The following is an 18741-nucleotide window of genomic DNA, read 5'->3' as shown; positions in this document are numbered from 1 at the left end:
TACTTGTTGACAGACGATTTTCGGCTCAAATTATCTGAATCTCGATCGGGATCAGATAAGACATGTGAAATCAACGTAGCTCGGGCACTGCCGGATATGGACAAAATTGTAGCCTAATTTGTTTGTAAATGGGCAAACGAACGAGACTCATTACTCCGCAACGAGGTGGCGAGATTTAGCCGAATTCCTTCTCTAAGACCCTCTAATTTGCGATTTAACGCTTCTGTTAAGTTTTCGTTTCCTCGAGAAATCCGCTTAGAAAGTTCGAAATTCGATTCCGGTTCCATTTTATCGTATCCCAGGCATAATAATAGCTTTACATTCACTATTTTCTTCTTCATATTTTTTTTTCTATTTTCTCGGAACATTTAGCGATTTTTGTTGTCGTGAGCCGGTTCTGTGCTGTAGGGTTTGACGCAGATTACTCCGGAGACGGTTAACTCATTAAAAACAATTATTTCGAATGCTTTTATCCATAATTCACGTAAACGATTGCGACATGAGGACTTTCCAGGGAGGTCACCCATCCTAGCTCTGCCATCGCACCAGAACGCTTAACTTCATGGTTCTGATTGAGCGAGAGCAGTGCCGCGTGTTGTCCATCGCCACCCGCTCCACACGTACTCGAGGATATAAGAATAAAAATCCCACTCAATGTCAGGTGCGATCATACCAGCACTAATTCACCGGATCCAATCCGAACTCTGAAGTGAAGCGTGCTTGGGCGAGAGCTGTACTAGGATGGGTGACCCCTTGGGAAGTCCTCGTGTTGCACCCCTTTTCGTGTTTTTCTATTTTTGATTACTTGTTGACAGACGATTTCGTCTTAAATCATCTGAATCTCGATCGGGACCAGATAAGACTTGTGAAATCAACGTAGCTCGGGCACTGCCGGATTTGGACAAAATTGTATGCTAATTTGATTGTAAACGGGCAAACGAACGAGACTCATTACTCCGCAATGAGCTGGCGAGATTTTAGCGGAATTCCTTCTCTAAGACTCTCTAATTTGCGATTTTCCGCTTCTGTTAAGCTTCCGTTTCCTCGAGAAATCCAATTAGGAATTCGAAATTCGATTTCGGTTCCATTTTATCGTATCCCAGGCAAAATAACAGCTTTACATTCGCTATTTTATTCTTTTTATTTTTTTTCTATTTTCTGGGAACATTTAGCGATTTTTATTGTCGTGAGCATGTTCTGTGCGGAAGGGTATTACTATGATTACTTCGGAAACGGTTAACTCACTAAAAACAATTATTTCGACTGTTTTATCCATAATTCACGTAAACGGTCGCGACACGAGGACTTCCCAGGGAGGTCACCTATCCTAACTCTACCATCGCGCCAGAACGCTTAACTTCAACGTAGCTCGGGCACTGCCGGATTTGGACAAAATTGTAGGCTAATTTGATTGTAAACTGGCAAACGAACGAGACTCATTACTCCGCAATTAGCTGGCAAGATTTTAGCCGAATTTCTTGTCTAAGACCCTCTAATTTGCGATTTTCCGCTTCTGTTAAGCTTCCGTTTCCTCGAAAAATCCGCTTAGGAAGTTCGAAATTCGATTTCGGTTCCATTTTATCTTATACCAGGTATAATAATAGCTTTACAATCGCTATTTTTTTCTTCTTAATTTTTTTTCTATTTTCTGGAAATATTTATCGATTTTTGTTGTCGTGAGCCGGTTCTGAGCGAAAGGGTATGACGCGGATTACTCCAGAGACGGTTAACTCATAAAAAACAATTATTTCGACTATTTTATCCATAATTTACGTAAACGGTCGCGACACGAGGACTTCCAAGGGAGGTCACCCATCCTAGCTCTGCCATCGCGCCGGAACGCTTAACTTCATGGTTCTGTTGGGCGAGAGCAGTGCCGCGTGTTGTCCATCGCCGCCCGCTCCACACGTACTCGAGGGATATAAGAATAAACATCCCACTCAATGTCGGGTGCGATCATATCACCACTAATGCACCGGATCCCATCAGAACTCCGAAGTTAAGCGTGCTTGGGCGAGAGCAGTACTAGGATGGGTGACCCCATGGGAAGTCCTCGAGTTGCACCCCTTTTCATGTATTTCTATTTTTGATTACTTGTTGAAAGTCGATTTTCGGCTCAAATCTTCCGAATCTCGATCGGGAGCAGATAAGACTTGTGAAATCAACGTAGCTCGGGCATTGCCGGATTTGGATAAAATTGTAGGCTAATTTGATTGTAAACGGGCAAACGAACGAGACTGGTTACTCCGAAAAGAGCTGGCGAGATTTTAGCCGAATTCCTTCTCTAAGACCCTCTAATTTGCGATTTTCCGCTTATGTTAAGCTTCCTTTTCCTCGAGAAATCCGTTAAGGAAGTCCGAAATTCAATTCCGGTTCCATTTTATCGTATCCCAAGCATAATAATAGCTTTACATTCGTTATTTTTTTATTCTTATTTTTTTTTCTATTTTCTTGGAACATTTAGAGATTTTTGTTGTCGTGATTTGGTTCTGTGCGGAAGGGTATGACGCAAATTACTCCTGACACGGTTAACTCATTGAAAACAATTATTTCGACTGTTTTAGCCATAAATTACATAAACGGTCGCGACACGAGGACTTCCCAGGGAGGTCACCCATCCTGGCTCAGCCATCGCACCAGAACGCATAACTTCATTGTTCTGATTGGGCGAGAACAGTGCCGCGTGTTGTCCATCGCCTCCCGCTCCACATGTACTCGAGGGATATAAGAATAAACATCCCACTCAAAGTCGGGTGCGATCATACCAGCAATAATACACCGGATCCCATTAGAACTCCGAAATTAAGCGTGCTTGGGCGAGACCAGTACTAAGATGGGTGACCCCCTGGGAAGTCCTCGTGTTTTGCACCCTTTTTCGTGTTTTTTTATTTTTGATTACTTGTTGACAGACGATTTTCGGCTCAAATCATCTGAATCTCGATCAGGACCAGAGAAGACATGTGAAATCAACGTAGCTCAGGCACTGCCGGATTTGGACAAAATTGTAGGCTAATTTGAGTGTAAACGGGCAAACGAACGAGACTCATTCCTCCGCAATGAGCTGACGAGATTTTAGCCGAATACTTTCTCTAAGACCCTCTAATTTGCGATTTGCCGCTTCTGTTAAGCTTCCGTTTCCTCGAGAAATCCGCTTACGAAGTCTAAAATTCGATTCCGGTTTCATTTTATCGTATCCCAGGCATAATAATAGCTTTAGATTCGTTATTTTCTTATTCTTATTTTTTTCTATTTTCTGGGAACATTTAGCGATTTTTGTTGTCGTGAGCCGGTAATGTGCGGAAGTGTATGATGCAGATTACTCCGGAGACGGTTAACTCATCAAAAACAATTATTTCGACTGTTTTAACCATAATTTACGTAAATGGTCGCGACACGAGGACTTCCCAGGGAGGTCACCCATCCTAGCTCTGCCATCGCGCCAGAACGCTTAACTTCATTGTTCTGATTGGGCGAGAGCAGTGCAGCGTGTTGTCCATCGCCGCCCGCTCCACACGTACTCGAGGGATATAAGAATAAATATCTCACTCAATGTTGGTTGCGATAATACCAGCACTAATACAACGGCTCCCATCAGAACTCCGAAGTTAAGCGTGCTTGAACAAGAGCAGTACTAGGATGGGTGACCTCCTGGGACACCTTCTCGTGTTTTTCTATTTTTGATTACTTGTTGACAGACAATTTTCGGCTTAAATCATCTGACTCTCGATCAGGACCAGATAAGACGTGAAATCAACGTAGCTCGGGTACTTTCCGGATTTGGAAAAAATTGTTTCCTAATTTGATTGAAAACGGGCAAACGAACGAGACTCATTCCTCCGCAACGAGGTGGCGAGATTTTAGCCGAATTCCTACTCTAAGACCCTCTAATTTGCGATTTTCCGCTTCTGTTAAGCTTCTGTTTCCTCGAGAAATCCGCTTAGGAAGTCCGAAATTCAATTTCGATTTCATTTTATCGTATCTCAAGCATAATAATAGCTTTACATTTGCTATTTTCTTCTTCTTATTTTTTTTTCTATTTTCTGTGGAACATTTATCGATTTTTGTTGTCGTGATCCGGTTCTGTGCGGAAAGGTATGACGCAGATTACTCTGGAGACGGTTAACTCATTAAAAACAATTATTTCGACTGTTTTAGCCATAATTTCCGTAAACGGTCGCGACACGGGGACTTCCCAGGGAGGTCACCCATCCTTACTTTGCCATCGCGCCAGAACGCTTAACTTCATGGTTCTGATTGGGCGAGAGTAGTGCCGCGTGTTGTCCATCGCCGTCCCGCTCCACACGTACTCGAGGGATATAAGAATAAACATCTCACTCAATGTCGGGTGCGATCATACCAGCACTAATGCACCGGATCCCATCAGAACTCCGAATTTAAGCGTGCTTGGGCGAGAGGAGTACTAGGATTGGTGACCCCCTGGGAAGTTCTCGTGTGGCACCCACTTTCGTGTTTTCCTATTTTTGATTACTTGTTGACAGACGATTTTCGGCTCAAATCATCTGAATCTCGATCGGGACCAGATAAGACATGTGAAATCAACGTGGCTCGGGCACTGCCGGATTTGGACAAAATTGTAGGCTAATATGATTGTAAACGGGCAAACGAACGAGACTCATTACTACGCAATAAGCTGACGAGATTTTAGCCGAATTCCTTATCTAAGACCCTTTAATTTGTGATTTTCCGCTTCTGTTAAGCTTCCGTTTCCTCTAGAAATCCGCTAAGGAAGTTCGAAATTCGATTCCGGTTCCATTTTATCGTGTCCCAAGCATAATAATAGTTTTACATTCGCTATTTCCTTCTTCTTATTTTTTTTCTATTTTCTGGGAACATTTAGCGATTTTTGTTGTCGTGAGCCGGTTCTGTGCGGAAGGGTACAACGCAGATTACTCTGCAGACGGTTAACTCATTAAAAACAATTATTTCGACTGTTTTAGCCATAGTTTCCATAAACGATAGCGACACGAGGACTTCCCAGGGAGGTCACCCATCCTAGCTCTGCCATCGCGTAAGAACGCTTAACTTCATGGTTCTGATTGGGCGAGAGCAGTGCCGCGTGTTGTCCATCGCCGCCCGCTCCACAAGTACTCGAGAGATATATGAATAAACATCCCACTCAATGTCAGGTGCGATCATACCAGCACTAATGCACCGGATCCCATCAGAACTCGGAAGTTAAGCGTGCTTGGGCGTGAGCAGTACTAGGATGGGTGACCCCCATGGAAGTCCTTGTGTTGCACCCCTTTTCGTGTTTTTCTATTTTTTATTACTTATTGACAGACTATTTTCGGCTCAAATCATCTGAATCTCGATCGGGACCAGATAAGACATGTGAAATCAACGTAGCTCGGGCACTGCCGGATTTGGACAAAATTGTAGGCTAATTTTATTGTAAACGGGCAAACGGACGAGACTCATTAATACGCAAAGAGCTGGCGAGATTTTAGCTAAATTTCTTCTCTAAGACCCTCTAATTTGCGATTTATCGCTTCTGTTAAGCTTCCGTTTCCTTGAGAAATCCGCTTAGGAAGTTCGAAATTCGATTCTGGTTCCATTTTATCGTATCCCAGGAATAATAATAGCTTTACATTCGCTGTTTTCTTCTTTTTATTTTTTTCTATTTTCTGGGTACATTTAGCGATTTTTGTTGTTGTGAGCCGGTTTTGTGCGGAATGGTATGACGCAGATTACTCCGGAGACGGTTAACTCATTAAAAACAATTATTTCGACTGTTTTAGCCATAATTTCCGCAAACGGTCGCGACACGAGAACTTCCCAGGGAGGTCACCCATCCTAGCTCTGCCATCGCGCCAGAACGCTTAACTTCATGGTTCTGATTGGGCAAGAGCAGTGCCGCGTGTTGTCCATCGCCGCCCGCTCCACACGTACTCGAGGGATATAAGAATAAACATCCCACTCAATGTTGGGTGCGATCATACAAGAACTAATGCACCGGATCCCATCAGAACTCAGAAGTTAAGCGTGCATGTGAGAGAGCAGTACTAGGATGGGTGACCCCCTGGGAAGTCCTCATGTCGTGTTTTTCTATTTTTTATTACTTGTTAACAGAACATTTTCGGCTCAAATCATCTGAATCTCGATCGGGACCAAATAAGATATGTGAATCAACGTAGCTCGGGCACTTCCAAGTTTGGACAAATTTGCAGGCTAATTTGATTGCAAATGGGCAAACGGACGAGACTTATTACTCCGCAAAGAGCTGGCAAGATTTTAGATAAATTCCTTCTCTAAGACCCTCTAATTTGCTATTTACAGCTTCTGTTAAGCTTCCGTTTCCTCGAGAAATCCTCTTAGGAAGTTCGAAATTCGATTCCAGTTCCATTTTATCGTTTCCCAGGCATAATAATAGCTTTACATTCGCTATTTTCTTCTTCTTATTTTTTTCCTATTTTCTGTGGAACATTTATAGATTTTTGTTGTCGTGATCCGGTTCTGTGCGGAAAGGTATGACGCAGATTACTCCGGAGACGGTTAACTCATTAAAAACAATTATTTCAACTGTTTTCGCCATAATTTCCGTAAACGGTCGCGACACGAGGACTTCCCAGGGGGTCACCCTTCCTAGCTCTGCCATCGCGCCAGAACGCTTAACTTCAAGGTTTTGATTGGGCGAGAGCAGTGCTGCGTGTTGTCCATCGCCGCCCGATCCACACGTAGTCGAGGGATATAAGAATAAACATCTCACTCAATGTCGGGTGCGATCATTTAGTACTAATGCATCGGATCCTACAGAACTCGAAAGTTAAGCGTGCTTGGGAGAGAGCAGTACTAGGATGGGTGACCCCCTGGGAAGTCCTTGTGTCGTGTTTTTCTATTTTTTATTACTTGTTAACAAGACATTTTCGGCTCAAATCATCTGAATCTCGATCGGGACCAGATAAGACATGTGAATCAACGTAGGTCGGGCACTGCCGGATTTGTACAAAATTGCAGGCTAATTTGATTGCAAACGGGCAAACGGACGAGACTCATTACTCCGCAATGAGCTGGCGAGATTTTAGCTAAATTCCTTCTCTAAGACCCTCTAATTTTCGATTTACCGCTTCTGTTAAGCTTCCGTTTTCTCGTGAAATCCGCTTAGAAAGTTCGAAATTCGATTCCGGTTCCATTTTATCGTATCCCAGGCATAATAATAGCTTTACATTCGCTATTTCCTTCTTCTTATTTTTTTTCTATTTTCTGGGAACATTTAGCGATTTTTTTTGTCGTGAGCCGGTTCTGTGCGGAAGGGTACGACGCAGATTACTCTGCAGACGGTTAACTCATTAAAAACAATTATTTCGACTGTTTTAGCCGTAGTTTCCATAAACGATCGCGACACGAGGACTTCCCAGGGAGGTCACCCATCCTAGCTCTGTCATCGCGTCAGAACGCTTAACTTCATGGTTCTGATTGGGCGAGAGCAGTGCCGCGTGTTGTTCATCGCCGCCCGCTCCACAAGTACTCGAGGGATATAAGAATAAACATCCCACTCAATGTCAGGTGCGATCATACCAGCACTAATGCACCGGATCCCATCAGAACTCGGAAGTTAAGAGTGCTTGGGCGTGAGGAGTACTAGGATGGGTGACCCACAGGGAAGTCCTCGTGTTGCACCCCTTTTCGTGTTTTTCTATTTTTTATTACTTATTGACATACCATTTTCGGCTCAAATCATCTGAATCTCGATCGGGACCAGATAAGACATGTGAAATCAACGAAGCTCGGGCACTGCCGAATTTGGACAAAATTGTAGGCTAATTTTATTGTAAACGGGCAAACGGACGAGACTCATTAATACGCAAAGAGCTGGCGAGATTTTAGCTAAATTTCTTCTCTAAGACCCTCTAATTTGCGATTTATCGCTTCTGTTAAGCTTCCGTTTCCTTGAGAAATCCGCTTAGGAAGTTCGAAATTCGATTCCGGTTCCATTTTATCATAGACCAGGAATAATAATAGCTTTACATTCGCTGTTTTCTTCTTTTTATTTTTTTCTATTTTCTGGGAACATTAAGCGATTTTTGTTGTTGTGAGCCGGTTTTGTGCGGAAAGGTATGACGCAGATTACTACGGAGACGGTTAACTCATTAAAAACAATTATTTCGACTGTTTTAGCCATAATTTCCGTAAACGGTCGCGACACGAGGACTTCCCAGGGAGGTCACCCATCCTAGCTCTGCCATCGCGCCTGAACGCTTAACTTCATGGTTCTGATTGGGCGAGAGCAGTGCCGCGTGTTGTCCATCGCCGCCCGCTCCACACGTACTCGAGGGATATAAGAATAAACATCCCACTCAGTGTCGGGTGCGATCATACCAGCACTAATGCACCGGATTCCATCAGAACTCGGAAGTTAAGCGTGCATGTGAGAGAGAAGTACTAGGATGGGTGACCCCCTGGGAAGTACTCGTGTCGTGTTTTTATTTTTTATTACTTGTTAACAGAACATTTTCGGCTCAAATCATCTGAATCTCGATCGGGACCAGATAAGACATGTGAATCAACGTAGCTCGGGCACTGCCGGATTTGGACAAAATTGCAGGCTAATTTGATTGCAAACGGGCAAACAGACGAGACTCATTACTCCGCAAAGATCTGGCAAGATTTTAGCTAAATTCCTTCTCTAAGACCCTCTAATTTGCGATTTACCGCTTTTGTTAAGCTTCCGTTTCCTCTAGAAATCCGCTTAGGAAGTTCGAAATTCGATTTCGATTCCATTTTATCGTTTCCCAGACATATTAATAGCTTTACATTCGCTATTTTCTTCTTCCTATTTTTTTTTCTATTTTCTGTGGAACATTTATCGATTTTTGTTGTCGTGATCCGGTTCTGTGCGGAAAGGTATGACGCAGATTACTCTTGAGACGGTTAACTCATTAAAAACAATTATTTCGACTGTTTTAGCCATAATTTCCGTAAACGGTCGCGACACGAGGACTTCCCAGGGAGGTCACCCTTCCTAGCTCTGCCATCGCGCCAGAACGCTTAACTTCAAGGTTTTGATTGGGCGAGAGCAGTGCCGCGTGTTGTCCATCGCCGCCCGATCCACACGTAGTCGAGGGATATAAGAATAAACATCTCACTAAATGTCGGGTGCGATCATTTAGTACTAATGCATCGGATCCTACAAAACTCGGAAGTTAAGCGTGCTTGGTAGAGAGCAGTACTAGGATGGGTGACCCCCTGGGAAGTCCTTTCGTCGTGTTTTTCTATTTTTTATTACTTGTTAACAAGACATTTTCGGCTCAAATCATCTGAATCTCGATCGGGACCAGATAAGACATGTGAATCAACGTAGCTCGGACACTGCCGGATTTGTACAAAATTGCAGGCTAATTTGATTGCAAACGGGCAAATGGACGAGACTCATTACTCCGCAAAGAGCTGGCGAGATTTTAGCTAAATTCTTTCTCTAAGACCCTCTAATTTTCGATTTACCGCTTCTGTTAAGCTTCCGTTTTCTCGTGAAATCCGCTTAGGAAGTTCGAAATTCGATTCCGGTTCTATTTTATCGTGTCCCAGGCATAATAATAGCTTTACATTCGCTATTTCCTTCTTCTTATTTTTTTTCTATTTTCTGGGAACATTTAGCGATTTTTGTTGTCGTGATCCGGTTCTGTGCGGAAAGGTATGACGCAGATTACTACGCAGACGGTTAACTCATTAAAAACAATTATTTCGACTGTTTTAGCCTTAGTTTCCATAAACGATCGCGACACGAGGACTTCCCAGGGAGGTCACCCATCCTAGCTCTGTCATCGCGTCAGAACGCTTAACTTCATGGTTCTGATTGGGCGAGAGCAGTGCCGCGTGTTGTCCATCGCCGCCCGCTCCACAAGTACTCGAGGGATATAAGAATAAACATCCCACTCAATGTCAGGTGCGATCATACCAGCACTAATGCACCGGATCCCATCAGAACTCGGAAGTTAAGCGTGCTTGGGCGTGAGGAGTACTAGGATGGGTGACCCCCAGGGAAGTCCTCGTGTTGCACCCCTTTTCGTGTTTTTCTATTTTTTATTACTTATTGACATACCATTTTCGGCTCAAATCGTCTGAATCTCGATCGGGACCAGATAAGACATGTGAAATCAACGTAGCTCGGGCACTGCCGGATTTGGACAAAATTGTAGGCTAATTTTATTGTAAACTGGCAAACGGACGAGACTCATTAATACGCAAAGAGCTGGCGAGATTTTAGCTAAATTTCTTCTCTAAGACCCTCTAATTTGCGATTTACCGCTTCTGTTAAGCTTTCGTTTCCTTGAGAAATCCGCTTAGGAAGTTCGAAATTCGATTCCGGTTCCATTTTATCATATCCCCGGAATAATAATAGCTTTACATTCGCTGTTTTCTTCTTTTTATTTTTTTCTATTTTCTGGGAACATTAAGCGATTTTTGTTGTTGTGAGCCGGTTTTGTGCGGAAAGGTATGACGCAGATTACTCCGAAGACGGTTAACTCATTAAAAACAATTATTTCAACTGTTTTAGCCATAATTTCCGTAAACGGTCGCGACACGAGGACTTCCCAGGGAGGTCACCCATCCTAGCTCTGCCATCGCGCCAGAACGCTTAACTTCATGGTTCTGATTGGGCGAGAGCAGTGCCGCGTGTTGTCCATCGCCGCCCGCTCCACACGTACTCGAGGGATATAAGAATAAACATCCCACTCAATGTCGGGTGCGATCATACCAGCACTAATGCACTGGATCCCATCAGAACTCGGAAGTTAAGCGTGCATGTGAGAGAGTAGTACTAGGATGGGTGACCCCTGGGAAGTCCTCGTGTCGTGTTTTTCTATTTTTTATTACTTGTTAACAGAACATTTTCGGCTCAAATCATCTGAATCTCGATCGGGACCAAATAAGACATGTGAATCAACGTAGCTCGGGCACTGCCGGATTTGGACAAAATTGGAGGCTAATTTTATTGCAAACGGACGAGACTCATTACTCCGCAAAGAGCTGGCGAGATTTTAGCTAAATTCCTTCTCTAAGACCCTCTAATTTGCGATTTACCGCTTCTGTTAAGCCTCCGTTTCCTCGAGAAATCTGCTTAGGAAGTTCGAAATTCGATTTCGGTTCCATTTTATCGTTTCCCAGGCATAATAATAGCTTTACATTCGCTATTTTCTTCTTCTTATTTTTTTTTCTATTTTCTGTGGAACATTTATCGATTTTTGTTGTCGTGATCCGGTTCTGTGCGGAAAGGTATGACGCAGATTACTCTGGAGACGGTTAACTCATTAAAAACAATTATTTTGACTGTTTTAGCCATAATTTCCGTAAACGGTCGCGACACGAGGACTTCCCAGGGAGGTCACCCTTCCTAGCTCTGCCATCGCGCCAGAACGCTTAACTTCAAGGTTTTGATTCGGCGAGAGCAGTGCCGCGTGTTGTCCATCGCCGCCCGCTCCACACGTACTCGAGGGATATAAGAATAAACATCTCACTCAATGTTCGGTTCGATCATAACAGCACTAATGCACCGGATCCCATCAGAACTCGGAAGTTAAGCGTGCTTCGGAGAGAGCAGTACTAGGATGAGTGACCCCCTGGGAAGTCCTCGTGTTGTGTTTTTCTATTTTTTATTACTTGTTAACAGAACATTTTCGGCTCAAATCATCTGAATCTCGATCGGGACCAGATAAGACATGTGAATCAACGTAGCTTGGGTACTGCCAGGGACGGTTAACTCATTAAAAACAATTATTTCGACTGTTTTAGCCATAATTTTCGCAAACGGTCGCGATACGAGGACTTCTCAGGGGGGTCACCCATTCTAGCTCTGCCATCGCGCTAGAACGCTTAACTTCATGGTTCTGATTGGGCGAGAGCAGTGCCGCGTGTTGTCCATCGCCGCGTGCTCCACATGTTCTCGAGGGATATAAGAATAAACATCCCACTCAATGTCGGGTGCGATCATACCAACACTAAGGCACCGGATCCCATCAGAACTCGGAAGTTAAGGTTGCTTGGGCAAGAGCAGTACTAAGATGGGTGACCCCCAGGGAAGTCCTCGTTTTGCACCCCTTTTCGTGTTTTTCTATTTTTTATTACTTGTTGACAGACCATTTTCAATTCAAACCATCTGAATCTTGATCGGGACCAGATAAGACAAGTGAAATCAACGTAGCTCGGGCACTGCCGGATTTGGACAAAATTGGAGGCTAATTATATTGTAAACGGGCAAACAGACGAGACTCATTAATCCGCAAAGGGCTGGCGAGATTTTAGCTAAATTCCTTCTCTAAGACCCTCTAATTTGCGATTTACCGCTTCTGTTAAGCTTTCGTTTACTCGAGAAATCCGCTTAGGAAGTTCTAAATTCGATTCCGGTTCCATTTTATCGTATCCCAGGAATAATAATAGCTTTACATTCGCTGTTTTTTTCTTTTTTTATCTATTTTCTGGGAACATTTAGCGATTTTTGTTGTTGTGAGCCGGTTTTGTGCGGAAAGATAAACGCAGATTACTCCGGAGACGGTTAAGTCATTAAAAACAATTATTTCGACTGTTTTAGCCTTAATTTCCGTAAACGGTAGCGACACGAGGACTTCTCAGGGAGGTCACCCATCATAGCTCTGTCATCGCGCCAGAACGCTTAACTTCATGGTTCTGATTGTGCGAGAGCAGTGCTGCGTGTTGTCCATCACCGCCCGCTCCACACGTACTCGAGGGATATAAGAATAATCATCCCACTCAATGTCGGGTGCGATCATACCAGCACTAATGCACCGGATCCCATCAGAACATGGAAGTTAAGCGTGCTTGGGAGAGAGCAATACTAGGATGGGTGACGCACTGGGAAGTCATTGTGTCGTGTTTTTCCTTTTTTTATTACTTTTTGACAGACCATTTTGGGCTCAAATCATCTGAATCTCGATCGGGACCAGATAAGACATGTGAAATCAACGTAGCTCGGGCACTGCCGGATTTGGACAAAATTTTAGGCTAATTTGATTGTAAACGGGCAAACAGACGAGACTCATTACTCCGCAAAGAGCTGGCGAGATTTTAGCTCAATTCCTTCTCTAAGACCCTCTAATTTGCGATTTACAGATTCTGTTAAGCTTCCGTTTCCTCGAGAAATCCGCCTAGAAAGTTCGAAATTCGATTCCGATTTCATTTTATCGTGTCCTAGGCATAATAATAGCTTTACATTCGCTATTTCCTTCTTCTTATTTTTTTCTATTTTCTAGGAACATTTAGCGATTATTGTTGTCGTAAGCCGGTTCTGTGCGGAAGGGTATGACGCAGATTACTACGGACACGGTTAACTCATTAAAAATAATTATTTCGACTGTTTTACCAATAATTTCCGTAACGCGACACGAGGACTTCTAAGGGAGATCACCCATCCTAGCTCTGCCATCGAGTCAGAACACTTAACATCATGGTTCTGATTGGACGAGAGCAGTGTCGTGTGTTGTCCATCGCCGCCCGCTTCACACGTACTCGAGGGATATAAGAATAAACATCCCACTGAATGTTGGGTGCGATCATACCAGCACTAATGCACTGGATCCCATCAGAACTCCGAAGTTAAATGTGCTTGGGCGAGAGCAGTTCTAGGATGGGTGATCTCCTGGGAAGTCCTCGTGTTGCACCCTTTTTCGTGTTTTTCTATTTTTATTACTTGTTGCCAGACCATTTTCGGCTCAAATCATCTGAATCTCGATCGGGACAAGATAAGACATGTGAAATCAACGTAGCTCAGGCACTGCCGGATTTGGACAAAATTGTAGGCTAATTTGATTGTAAACGGGCAAACAGACGAGACTCATTACTCCGCAAAGAGTTGGCGAGATTTTAGCTAAATTCCTTCTCTAAGACCCTTTAATTTGCGATTTACCGCTTCTGTTAAGCTTCCGTTTCCTCGAGAAATCCGCTTATGAAGTTCGAAATTCGATTCCGGTTACATTTTATCGTGTCCCAGGCATAATAATAGCTTTACATTCTCTATTTTCTTCTTCTTATTTTTTTTCTATTTTCTGGGAACATTTAGCGATTATTGTTGTCGTAAGCCGGTTCTGTGCGGAAGGGTATGACGCAGATTACTACGGATACGGTTAACTCATTAAAAATAATTATTTCGACTGTTTTACCCATAATTTCCGTAACGCGACACGAGGACTTCTCAGGGAGATCACCCATCCTAGCTCTGCTATCGAGTCAGATCGCTTAACATCATGGTTCTGATTGGACGAGAGCAGTGCCGCGTGTTGTCCATTGCCGCCCGCTCCACACGTACTCGAGGGATATAAGAATAAACATTCCACTCAATGTCGAGTGCGATCATACCAGCACTAATGCACCGGTTCCCATCTGAACTCCGAAGTTAAGACATGTGAAATCAACGTAGCTCTGCCATCGCGCCAGAACTCATAACTTCATGGTTCCTATTGGGCGAGAGCAGTGCCGCGTGTTGTCCATCGTCGCCCGCTCAACACGTACTCGAAGGATATAAGAATAAACATTCCACTCAATGTCGGGTGCGATCATACCAGCACTAATGCACCGGTTCCCATCAGAACTCCGAAGTTAAGCGTGCTTGGGCGAGAGCAGTACTAGGATGGATGACCCCCTGGGAAGTCCTCGTGTTGCACCCCTTTTCGTGTTTTTTTATTTTTGATTACTTGTTGACAGACGATTTTCGGCTCAAATCAACTGAATCTCGATCGGGACCAGATAAGACAAGTGAAATCAACGTGGCTCGGGCACAGCTGGATTTGGACAAAATTGTAGGCTAATTTGATTGTAAACGGGGGCAAACGGACGAGACTCATTACTCCGCAATGAACTTGCGAGATTTTAGCCAAACTCCTTCTCTAAGACCCTCAAATTAGCGATTTTCCGCTTCTGTTAAGCTTGCGATTCCTCGAAAAATCCGCTTAGGAAGTTCGAAATTCGATTCCGGTTCCATTTTATCGTATCACAGGCATAATAATAGCTTTACATTCGCTATTTTCATCTTATTTTATTTTCTATTTTCTGGGAGGATTGAGCGATTTTTGTTGTCATGAGCTGGTTCTGTGCTGAAGGGTATGACGCAGATTACTCCGGAGACGGTTAACTCATTAAAAACAATTATTTCGACTGTTTTATCCATAATTTACGTAAACGATCGCGACACGGGGACTTACCATGGAAGTCACCCATCCTAGCTCTGCCATCGCGCCAGAACGCTTAACTTCATGGTTCTGATTGGGTGAGAGCAGTGCCGCGTGTTGTCCATCTTCGCCTGCTCCACACGTACTCGAGGGATATAAGAATAAACATCCCACTCAATGTCGGGTGCGATCATACCAGCACTAATGCACCGGATCCTATCAGAACTCCGAAGTTAAGCTCGTTTGGGCGAGAGCAGTACCAGGATGGGTGACCCCCTTGGAAGTCCTCGTGTTGCACCCCTTTTCGTGTTTTTTAATTTTTTATTGATTGCTTGTTGACAGACGATTTTCGGCTCAAATCATCTGAATCTCGATCGGGACCAGATAAGACATGTGAAATCAACGTAGCTCGGGCACTGCCGGATTTGGACAAAATTGTGGGCTAATTTGATTGTAAACGGGCAAACGGACGAGACTCATTACTCCGCAAAATGTTGGCGAGATTTTAGCTAAATTCCTTCTCTAAGACCCTCTAATTTGCGATTTACCGCTTCTGTTAAGCTTCCGTTTACTCGAGAAATCCGCTTATGAAGTTCGAAATTCGATTCCGGTTACATTTTATCGTGTCCCAGGCATAATAATAGCTTTACATTCTCTATTTCCTTCTTCTTATTTTTTTTCTATTTTCTGGGAACATTTAGCGATTATTGTTGTCGTAAGCCGGTTCTGTGCGGAAGGGTATGACGCAGATTACTACGGAGACGGTTAACTCATTAAAAATAATTATTTCGACTGTTTTACCCATAATTTCCGTAACGCGACACGAGGACTTCTCAGGGAGATCACCCATCCTAGCTCTGCCATCGAGTAAGAACGCTTAAAATCATGGTTCTAATTGGACGAGAGCAGTGCCGCGTGTTGTCCATCGCCGCCCGCTCCACACATACTCGAGGGATATAAGAATAAACATCCCACTGAATGTCGGGTGCGATCATACCAGCACTAATGCACCGGATCCCATCAGAATTCCGAAGTTAAGCGTGCTTGGGCGAGAGCAGTACTAGGATGGGTTACCCCATTGGAAGTCCTCGTGTTGCACCTTTTTGGTGTTTTTCTATTTTTTATTACTTGTTGACAGACGATTTTCGGCTCAAATCATCTGATTCTCGATCTGGTCCAGATAAACATGTGAAATTAACGTTGCTCGGGCACTGCCCGATTTGGCCAAAATTGTAGGCTAATTTTATTGTAAATGGGCAAACGGACGAGACTCATTACTCCGGAAAGAGCTGGCGAAATTTTACCTAAATTCCTTCTCTAGGACCCTCTAATTTGCGATTTACCGCTTCTGTTAAGCTTCTGTTTCCTCGAGAAATCCGCTTAGGAAGTTTGAAATTTGATTTTGGTTCAATTTTATCATATCCCAGGCATAATAATAGCTTTACATTCGCTATTTCCTTCTTCTTATTTGTTTTTTCTATTTTCTGGGAATATTTATCGATTTTTGTTGTCGTGAGCCGGTTCTGTGCGGCAGGGTATGACGCAGATTACTCCGGAGACGGTTAACTCATTTAAAACAATTATTTCAACTGTTTTATCCTTAATTTACGTAAACGGTCGCGACACGAGGTCTTCCCAGGGAGGTCACCCATCCTAGCTCTGCTATCGCGCCAGAATGCTTAACTTCATGGTTATGATTGGGCGTGAGCAATGCCGCGTGTTGTCCATCTCCTCCCGCTATACACGTACTCGAGGGATATAAGAATAAACATCCCACTCAATGTCGGGTGGGATCATACCCCCTGGGAAGTCCTCGTGTTGCACCCCTTTTCATGTTTTTCTATTTTTGATTACTTGTTGACAGACTATTTTCGGATCAAATCATCTGAATCTCGATCGGTTCCAGATAAGGACATGTGAAATCAACGTAGCTCGGGCACTGCGGGATTTGGACAAAATTGTAGGCTAAGTTGATTGTAAATGGGCAAACGGACGAGACTCATTAAGAGCTGGCGAGATTTTAGCTAAATTACTTCTCTAGGACCCTCTAATTTGCGATTTACCACTTCTTTTAAGCTTCCGTTTCCTCGAGAAATCCGCTTAGGAAGTTCAAAATTCGATTTCGGTTCCATTTTAACGAATCCCAGGCATAATAATAGCTTTACATTCGCTATTTCCTTCTTCTTATTTGTTTTTTATATGTTCTGGGAATATTTATCTATTTTTGTTGTCGTGAGCCAGTTCTGTGCGGAAGGGTATGACGTAGATTACTCCGGAGACGGTTAACTCATTAAAAACAATTATTTTGACTGTTTTAGCCATAATTAACGTAAACGGTAGCGACACGAGGACCAGATAAGACATGTGTTAGCCATCATGGGATGTTCTCATGTTGCACCCCTTTTCGTGTTTTTCTATTTTTGATTACTTGTTGACAGACGATTTTCGCTCAAATCATCTGAATCTCGATCGGGACCATATAAGACATGTGAAATCAACGTAGCTCGGGCACTGCCGGATTTGGACAAAACTGTAGGCTAATTTGATTGTAAACGGGCAAATGAACGAGACTCATTACTACTCAATGAGCTGACGAGATTTTAGCTGAATTCCTTCTCTAAGACCCTTTAATTTGCGATTTTCCGCTTCTGTTGAGCTTCCGTTTCCTCGAGAAATCCGCTTAGGAAGTTCGAAATTCGATTACGATTCCATTTTATTGTATCCCAAGCATAATAATAGCTTGACATTCGCTATTTTCTTATTCTTATTTTTTTTCTATTTTCTGGGAACATTTAGCGATTTTTGTTGTCGTGAGCCGGTTTTGTGCGGAAGGGTATGACGCAGATTACTCCGGAAACAGTTACTCATTAAAAACAATTATTTCGACTGTTTTAGCCATAATTTACGTAAATGGTCACGACACGAGGACTTCTCAGGGAGGTCACCCATCCTAGCTCTGCCATCGCGCCAGAACGCTTAACTTCATGGTTCTGTTTAGGAGAGAACAGTGCCGCGTGTTGTCCATCGCCGCCCGCTCCATACGTACTCGAGGGATATAAGAATAAACATCCCACTCAATGTCCGGTGCGATCATACCAGCACTAATGCACCGGATCCCATCAGAACTCCGAAGTAAAGCGTGCTTGGGCGAGAGCAGTACTAGGGTGGGTGACCCCCTGGGAAGTCCTCGTGTTGCACCTCTTTTCGTGTTTTTCTATTTTTGATTACTTGTTGACAGACGATTTTCGGCTCAAATCATCTGAATCTCGATCGGGACCAGATAAGACATGTGAAATGAAAGTAGCTCGGGCAAGAGCAGTACTAGGATGGGTGACCCCCTAGGAAGTACTCGTGTTACACCCCTTTTCGTGTTTTTCTAATTTTGATTACTTGTTGAAAGACGATTTTCGGCTCAAATCATCTGAATCTCGATCGGGACCAGATAAGACATGTGAAATCGACGTAGCTCAGGCACTGCCGGATTTGGACAAAATTGTAGGTAAATATTATTGTAACAGAGCAAACGAACGAGACTCATTACTCCGCAATGAGCTGGCGAGATTTTAGCCGAATTACTTCTCTAAGACCTCTAATTTGCAATTTTCTA

The 18741-nt window shown here is 43.5% G+C and overlaps 13 non-coding genes and 6 pseudogenes across 13 annotated transcripts; all 19 read left to right on the top strand.

Annotated features, from left to right (window-relative positions):
* The first annotated feature begins 659 nt into the window (after nucleotides 1–659).
* LOC142506413 (5S ribosomal RNA) lies at nucleotides 660–778 on the top strand. The gene has a single exon (XR_012804707.1). It is a non-coding gene; the product is annotated as a 5S ribosomal RNA (ribosomal RNA).
* A 1170-nt stretch (nucleotides 779–1948) lies between these two features.
* LOC142515129 (5S ribosomal RNA) lies at nucleotides 1949–2067 on the top strand. The gene has a single exon (XR_012810988.1). It is a non-coding gene; the product is annotated as a 5S ribosomal RNA (ribosomal RNA).
* A 684-nt stretch (nucleotides 2068–2751) lies between these two features.
* On the top strand, nucleotides 2752–2872 carry LOC142507184 (5S ribosomal RNA). Its single transcript, XR_012805446.1, has one exon. It is a non-coding gene; the product is annotated as a 5S ribosomal RNA (ribosomal RNA).
* Nucleotides 2873–3554: 682 nt separating this feature from the next.
* Nucleotides 3555–3670, top strand: LOC142512888 (5S ribosomal RNA; annotated as a pseudogene).
* Nucleotides 3671–4343: 673 nt separating this feature from the next.
* On the top strand, nucleotides 4344–4462 carry LOC142517075 (5S ribosomal RNA). Its single transcript, XR_012812837.1, has one exon. It is a non-coding gene; the product is annotated as a 5S ribosomal RNA (ribosomal RNA).
* Nucleotides 4463–5145: 683 nt separating this feature from the next.
* Nucleotides 5146–5264, top strand: LOC142516652 (5S ribosomal RNA). Its single transcript, XR_012812436.1, has one exon. It is a non-coding gene; the product is annotated as a 5S ribosomal RNA (ribosomal RNA).
* A 682-nt stretch (nucleotides 5265–5946) lies between these two features.
* Nucleotides 5947–6065, top strand: LOC142512243 (5S ribosomal RNA; annotated as a pseudogene).
* Nucleotides 6066–7522: 1457 nt separating this feature from the next.
* Nucleotides 7523–7641, top strand: LOC142515574 (5S ribosomal RNA). Its single transcript, XR_012811412.1, has one exon. It is a non-coding gene; the product is annotated as a 5S ribosomal RNA (ribosomal RNA).
* Nucleotides 7642–8323: 682 nt separating this feature from the next.
* On the top strand, nucleotides 8324–8442 carry LOC142511567 (5S ribosomal RNA; annotated as a pseudogene).
* A 1457-nt stretch (nucleotides 8443–9899) lies between these two features.
* On the top strand, nucleotides 9900–10018 carry LOC142514846 (5S ribosomal RNA). The gene has a single exon (XR_012810723.1). It is a non-coding gene; the product is annotated as a 5S ribosomal RNA (ribosomal RNA).
* Nucleotides 10019–10700: 682 nt separating this feature from the next.
* LOC142511826 (5S ribosomal RNA) lies at nucleotides 10701–10818 on the top strand (annotated as a pseudogene).
* A 664-nt stretch (nucleotides 10819–11482) lies between these two features.
* LOC142512541 (5S ribosomal RNA) lies at nucleotides 11483–11601 on the top strand (annotated as a pseudogene).
* Nucleotides 11602–11935: 334 nt separating this feature from the next.
* Nucleotides 11936–12054, top strand: LOC142510192 (5S ribosomal RNA). The gene has a single exon (XR_012808318.1). It is a non-coding gene; the product is annotated as a 5S ribosomal RNA (ribosomal RNA).
* A 677-nt stretch (nucleotides 12055–12731) lies between these two features.
* Nucleotides 12732–12850, top strand: LOC142512774 (5S ribosomal RNA; annotated as a pseudogene).
* Nucleotides 12851–13515: 665 nt separating this feature from the next.
* On the top strand, nucleotides 13516–13634 carry LOC142515384 (5S ribosomal RNA). Its single transcript, XR_012811232.1, has one exon. It is a non-coding gene; the product is annotated as a 5S ribosomal RNA (ribosomal RNA).
* Nucleotides 13635–14514: 880 nt separating this feature from the next.
* Nucleotides 14515–14633, top strand: LOC142513459 (5S ribosomal RNA). The gene has a single exon (XR_012809405.1). It is a non-coding gene; the product is annotated as a 5S ribosomal RNA (ribosomal RNA).
* Nucleotides 14634–15316: 683 nt separating this feature from the next.
* Nucleotides 15317–15435, top strand: LOC142506889 (5S ribosomal RNA). The gene has a single exon (XR_012805163.1). It is a non-coding gene; the product is annotated as a 5S ribosomal RNA (ribosomal RNA).
* Nucleotides 15436–16117: 682 nt separating this feature from the next.
* LOC142514965 (5S ribosomal RNA) lies at nucleotides 16118–16236 on the top strand. The gene has a single exon (XR_012810834.1). It is a non-coding gene; the product is annotated as a 5S ribosomal RNA (ribosomal RNA).
* A 1980-nt stretch (nucleotides 16237–18216) lies between these two features.
* LOC142513221 (5S ribosomal RNA) lies at nucleotides 18217–18335 on the top strand. The gene has a single exon (XR_012809180.1). It is a non-coding gene; the product is annotated as a 5S ribosomal RNA (ribosomal RNA).
* Nucleotides 18336–18741: the final 406 nt, after the last annotated feature.

Source organism: Primulina tabacum, chromosome 10, assembly GCF_025594145.1.
Source record: "Primulina tabacum isolate GXHZ01 chromosome 10, ASM2559414v2, whole genome shotgun sequence".
Classification (NCBI taxonomy): Eukaryota; Viridiplantae; Streptophyta; class Magnoliopsida; order Lamiales; family Gesneriaceae; genus Primulina; species Primulina tabacum.
This window is presented reverse-complemented; position numbering and strand designations above follow the sequence as displayed.